We start from the raw sequence: 6,657 nt of genomic DNA on the forward strand, positions 1-6,657 counted from the left end.
CTACACAATCATACCAATCTCATATATTACAGTCAGAAAAAAGGTGGTGCGGGGGGGACAAGATAGTTATTCCCCCCATGCCTGGCGACATACATAGGTCTTCAACATCTTACGGAAGGTGGGAAGAGTAGGGGCAATTCGAATCTCCGGGGGGAGTTGATTCCAGAGGGCCGGGGCCGCCACAGAGAAGGCTCTTCCCCTGCGTCCCGCCAAACAGCATTCTTTAGTCGACGGGACCCGGAGAAGGCCAACTCTGTGGGACCTGATTGGCCACAGGAATTCGTGTGGCAGAAGGCGGTCCCAGAGGTATTCTGGTCCGATGCCATGTAGGGCTTTATAGGTCATTACCAGCACTTTGAATTGTGACCGGAAACTGATCGGCAACCAGTGCAGGCTGCGGAGTGTTGGCAAAACATGGTCAGATCTTGGAAGCCCCACGATAGCTATTGTGGCCGCATTTTGCATGATCTGAAGTTTCTGAACATTTTTTAGACAAAGCCCCATGTAGAATAATAATCAAAATAATTTGATACTAGAAGGGATTGTATTTTCCCTCCTCACATGAGGACATCAATGATATATTCTTTGTTATTTGTTTATTGTTGTTATTGTTTATTGTTTTTTGTTGTTTTTGGTTTTTGTTTGTACTTCCTTCTTTTTGTATTTTGCAAATATGTAAATGTATATATGTTTGTTTGTTTTTTCCATTGGTTATTATGTTGTTTTTTAAATCAATTTAATAAAAATTATTTTAAAAAATAAATTTATTTTAAATTGGTACCAAAAAAAGAAAAAAAGAAAACAAGAAAACAAGAAAAAACACACAAATTCCAACTTTCTTTACAATAGTTACAAACAAGCTCATTATCTCTCTCTCCTTGGTATTGCAAGATTTCTCCAGTCCTTCATCCTTTTTTAACATTCGTTAATTACAATACGTACTGTAAAATATTGTAACATCAAAAGGTTAGAGGAAGTATAATTAAAGTCTAGAAATTGTGCCATTCTAATCTGTTGCACACAGGAGATTTCTTTGTATGTGTACTCACCTGTTTGTACAATGTATATGTGGGTGAGTATATTTCATCTCACACTTCCCGTTAAATGAAATCTTAAATAAGTTTACCAATATTTAGCATTTCTAAAAGAAAAAAATTAGTAAAACATTGTTTAAAACATAAACAATTTAGGAGCATGAGCTTTTTTATTACTGCATATAATTTACAGCCTAGAAGAGGCTTTCACAGTTTATTTATGTATTTATTTATTTGTTTGTTTGTTTGTTTGTTTAGTTATTCAATTTTTATGCCGCCCTTCTCCTTAGACTCAGGGCGGCTTACAACATGTTAGCAATAGCACTTTTTAACAGAGCCAGCATATTGCCCCCACAATCCGGGTCCTCATTTTACCCACCTCGGAAGGATGGAACGCTGAGTCAACCTTGAACCGGTGATGAGAGTTGAACCGCTGACCTTCAGATCTACAGTCAGCTTCAGTGGCCTGCAGTACAGCACTCTACCTGCTGCGCCACCCCGGTTCTTTCTCTTCCAACATTGTAGCTAGAATACATAAATAAATATAGATATATCATGTAAATATATAGAACTGTATTTCTCTATTGTGTATTGCAGCTTTATTTATTTACTTACTTACTTACTTACTTACTTACTTACTTACTTACTTACTTACTTACTTACTTACTTACTTACTTATTTATTAGATTTGTATTGCTCTTACAGATCATTTTTCACTTACACAGCTAGTAAGTAACATGACATTTTAAAGAAAGAACTGATTTTGGAAGGGTTTACTTTCTATTCGCACATATTCTTATACAATAGCTGAGAGCAAACATCTATTGTATTTATAACAATAAAACTTCTAATACTAATAGGATGATGATGGTACATGTTCTAGGTTAAAAAGCAAAGCTAACAGCATGAAAAGATCAAGTCTTATGCAAAGCAATCATTTTGACTGAATTTTGATTTTTCCTTCAGCTATTATGCAAGTAAATCAAGCAAGTAAGATACCTGGGAGGATGCCTAGATGATGAAGGGTAGGAGGTGAAAAGGCACAGAACTAAAGGAAGGAGCTAGAATTAAGCAAGCCATCTGAGAACTCAGATTAGAAACTTCATGGAAAGTTTTGAACGTTGAAGCTTGGAACTGCTGAGAATATGTGCTTTCTCTAGAGCAGTGGCCTCCAATCTTTTGGGTTCCAGGGACCAGTTTCGCGGAAGACTTTTTTCTGCAGACCAGAGAGACATGGAATTGTGCACTGCCTGGATTTTGTGCATGCACAGATGGAGGTTCACTCACTTGTGTGCCCCTGTTCCTGGTGGTACATCAACCAGTGCTGGTTCATGAGCTGTGGGTTGGGGACCATGTTCGGAGAATAGCATTGTTCTTATCTGTAAATGTTTAAATGAAGATTCACACAAGCATACCTTAGGCCCGGGATGGCGAACCTATGGCACACGTGCCACAGGTGGCCCACGGAGCCATGTCGCCAGGCACACCAGGCAGGGACCATGGAAATTCTGGGTTCCTGGCATCATGCACAGTGGCTAGAATGCACTAACAGGCTTGCAAAGGGCTGTTAGCTGCTCCTTCCTCACCTGCTTAATTGCAAGTGGGCTGGTGCCGGGGGGGGGCATGAGGGGCTGTGCAGGGCAGAAAACCTGGTTGGCCTCCACCTCCACCGCTTCAGACTCTTGCTGCCCTATCCACTCGTGCTGCCCACTGCCAGGAAGAATAGAAGAGAAAGAAAAAAAAGGAAAGGAAAGGAGGAGGACAAGCCGAGCACGGGGCTTCCTTCTGACCATGAAGCCCCTGAGAGTACTGGACCGTCGGAAGCTACTAACTGGGCTGGTGGCTGTGTGCACCAACGGAGGAGTCCCAGTGCTGGACAAGCAGCTGCAGGAGTTGGAGGGGTAGTCCTGCCCCTGCTGCATCCCCCCCTGTGGCGCCCCCCACCCTGTCTGACCCACCTCTCCCCCATAAGAGGCTGCGGTGCTGGGCCCAACAGACCTGCAAGTGGCAGCTGCGGAAGCTGAGCCTGCGAAGCCCCCTGAGCACCTTGACCCTCCATGCAATGGAGCAGATCCTCCATCTTGCCTTTCCCGAGAATTTGTTGGACTGCCGCCTCGCTCTACGCTTTGGCTGAAGAGACCCTTCTGCCTGTCACCCGAGCTGCTGAGGGGGAGGCAAAAGAGGTGGCAGGAGTGTTTGTGCGTGTGTGTTGTGTGAGCATGCATACATGTCCACTCCTCTTATTTGCTTTCCCTGCCTGCCTACCTACCTACCTCTTTCCCCTCCTCTTGCCCCCTCCCGCTCACACCTGAGTGAATCGCCTCCTGGTCTGATAGGCTGATGTCTTTGACAACACTTCCCGCTGCAGCCCTTACTGCTAGGGGGTGGAAAGGGAGGAAACAGGCAGAAGATATGGTAAGGCTGGTTTGGATGGGGGAGGCCGTCGTTTTTGTGGTGAGGAGAGGAGTTGGGGGAGAGGGGCTGGTTAATTGGGGGGACGGCTTTTTGCTAACAAAGGAAGAGGAGGAGAAGAGGATGGTGCAGCCTACCGCCACCCACCAGCAAGAGAACGGGATGGGGAGGGGGGGCCATAAACTCTCCACACCCAAAGCCATTTAGAGCTACTGGTCGTCTGGCAAAGGTTTGAAATGGGCAAGAGGAGGAAAGAGGAAAGAAGCTGGTGTTTTCAGGCCCTTGCTTTTTCTTCTCTCCCTCCTACGCTTGTCCACATGGTTCCTCCCTCAAGTTGCCTGGTACCGAGAAAAAAGTGCCGGCCATGTGGCAAGAAATGGAGAGAGAGGCTGGAATCTCCTGGATTCTTGCTTTATGTGATTTAAAAGCTTTACTGGCTGAAGGATTCTGGTAGGCTTAAAGTTGCCAAGGTGGGAGACCCCTGGGCTGTCTCGCTGAGAATTGCCAGCCAACAGAGACATTCAGTAGTTAAAGAGTTAATGTGTGTTTTCCCTCTGATCACACCCCCTCATACATCACTCCCACAATTCATATCTTTCCTACATGTCACATCCAATCCAAGGCAAGCATTCCAATCTGTATTCTCCTCTGTTCAGCCATGTTACGGCTGCTTATAAAGTGCCGCTCCTGGCACACTCTATTTTACTTTTCTGTTTACTAAATAAAGTTTGTTTTACTTTGATTCCTGCCTGCCGAGTCTACCTAATTAAAAATCCATCCCTCGACATGGTAAGCAGAGATGATGGTTGTGTTTATTTTTTAATTAAATCAGGCGAAAAGCCTGCACCGTAAAGCAAAGATAACTTCTCTGCCTTTGAAAAAAAAATGGAGACCTCGGCACATGCAGACGCTGCTAAAGAAAGATTTATAACTTCAGCTGCACAGCTACCTAGCTACGCTCAAAGCAACATTCCTGCTGAAAACATTTCAAAGCAACAGATAAGTGAAATTCCTTCTCAAAGAATCTTATCTCTGGTTCCAGATAAACAAGCGCTCCAAAATGTGAGTAACTATGACCCTTCTGCAAAAATTTATTGCTTGCCAGAATTAAAAGACAGCCAAAATGTCTCTGATGTTCCTAACTCTCATAAAGAAGCAAAAGTATTTCTCTGTAAAAAACAATGTCCTCTAATGAATCATGCAAGCAATATTAGTCCAGTAGCAATGCAGAAAGAAAAATGTTGTAATAAACAATATGTGTCCCTGGACAACTCTGAAATGAAAGCTAATGTTTTGAAGCCTTATCACCAAGAAAATATGCCAAATATCCTCGGAGCTCAGCTACAGCTCAAAGTTAATGAAAAGCAGATGTTAATAATGAATTCTGAGCAAGCTTCACAAGAATGTCAGTCCTCCTTACAATGTATTGATATGCAAACTGTAAAAATTTTAGCAAATGATTTGAGGCTTGAAATTAATGAAATGCAGAAGTCTTTATTACAATTGAAGCTAGACAAGAATGCATATGATTTACCACAGCATAAGAAGGATCTTATAGACTTTTATAGTACTGATTTAATCAGAAAACAGATCAAACTTGATGAGATAACAAGCATGCAATTAATGTTTTGCCAAGGAGAAACATGTGGTTTACCAGAACAAAGGAAGAAAATGGAGTCTGTTCAAAGACAGCCCAATGACATCATGCATTCCTTTGCACTCAAGGAAGTAGGTGCAGTACCACCCAGTGGCCAAATTGAGAAAATACCCAGTTCAACTTATCCTCAGGAATTTGGCTCATTTCCAAGCCAGATCCAAAATGTGCCACCTGGTGGCCAAATTAAGCAACTGCACCAACTGCACCAAAATGTTGTTTTATTACCAGAAAGCTCAGAAACACCATCCAGTGACTATTTTAAGCAATGCAGGTCACCAGAAAATTTAGATGGCCAGAAAAATGTTGATTTGCGCCAGAAAGATTTCTTTTTAGATTTCCAAATGAACAAAGAAGCTTCAGCAGAACAATTCTTCTATGCAGACAAAGAAAGGTTTGTACCTCAACAGACATTTTCGCAACAAGTACCCCAACCAAGTCAAGGGGTGCAATTCTCACAGGTACAACCGCTTCAAGTTCAGAAGAAAAACGTTGATTTACGCCAAAAGGATTTCTTTTTAGATTTCCAAATAAATAAAGAAGCTTCAGCAGGACAATTCTACTCTGCAGACAAAGAAAGGTTTGTACCTCAACAGACATTTTCGCAACAAGTACCCCAACCAAGTCAAGGGGTGCAATTATCACAGGTACAACCGCCACAAGTTCCTGCTACCCCCGTGCAACCAGCGCAAATTCTACTTCAGTCGGCTCAGCCATTATTGGCACCACGTCCTCAACTACAGCAACAGATGCTGGCTGCAACTCAAGTGCAATTTTCTGCCTTGCCGCCATTAAAACAAGAAGAAGGCATTAATTTGGAACGCAGGAGTCCCAGTAACTCCAAATCAGCTCAACGAGATTCCGGAAGCGAATCACACTCTACAATCAATACCGTGCTTCTTAAAAATGTTCCTGATTCAAATTGTGAGTACAGCACAAAACATTTATGGACTTTAGATAGCGGAGCTGCTTTTCACATTACTCACCAAAGAGAACTTTTTACTGAATTACATGAATCTGACATAAAGGAGGTGTATGGATTCTCAAATAACCTATCCCGAGTCGAAGGAGAAGGAACTATCTACATAGATGAACTGGACCAGATGATTCCACGCATTCTCTACATTCCAAAATCTGAAAGCAACATACTCAGCCTTCATCGCCTAAACAAAGACTTAGGCTACAAAGCTATGCTCTTGAACTATGATATCCATCTTATTAGAAATGGAACTATTGTCGCATTTGCCATTCCGATTGGTGGTGTTTTCTACCTGAAGCCAAATTTTCGTTCCCTGGTATATGTAAGTATGAGCGTTCCAAACCATGAAAGCGCAGGCCCAGAGAGAAAACCTGCTGCTATTATAAAATCAGAGGCTCATAAAGCCAATGTACCCCAAGGTGTTCCGCATGATGTTGCAAATGCTAAACCTGTATTAACAAATAAACCTTTTCATTCCAGGTGCATCCACCATTGGCATCGTCGCTTGGGCCATGCTTCATATGATGTCTTATCCAAGATGCCCGAGTGCGTGAACGGTTTCAAAGTCGATAGTAATT

Source organism: Erythrolamprus reginae, chromosome 3 (assembly GCF_031021105.1).
Source record: "Erythrolamprus reginae isolate rEryReg1 chromosome 3, rEryReg1.hap1, whole genome shotgun sequence".
Taxonomy (NCBI): Eukaryota; Metazoa; Chordata; class Lepidosauria; order Squamata; family Dipsadidae; genus Erythrolamprus; species Erythrolamprus reginae.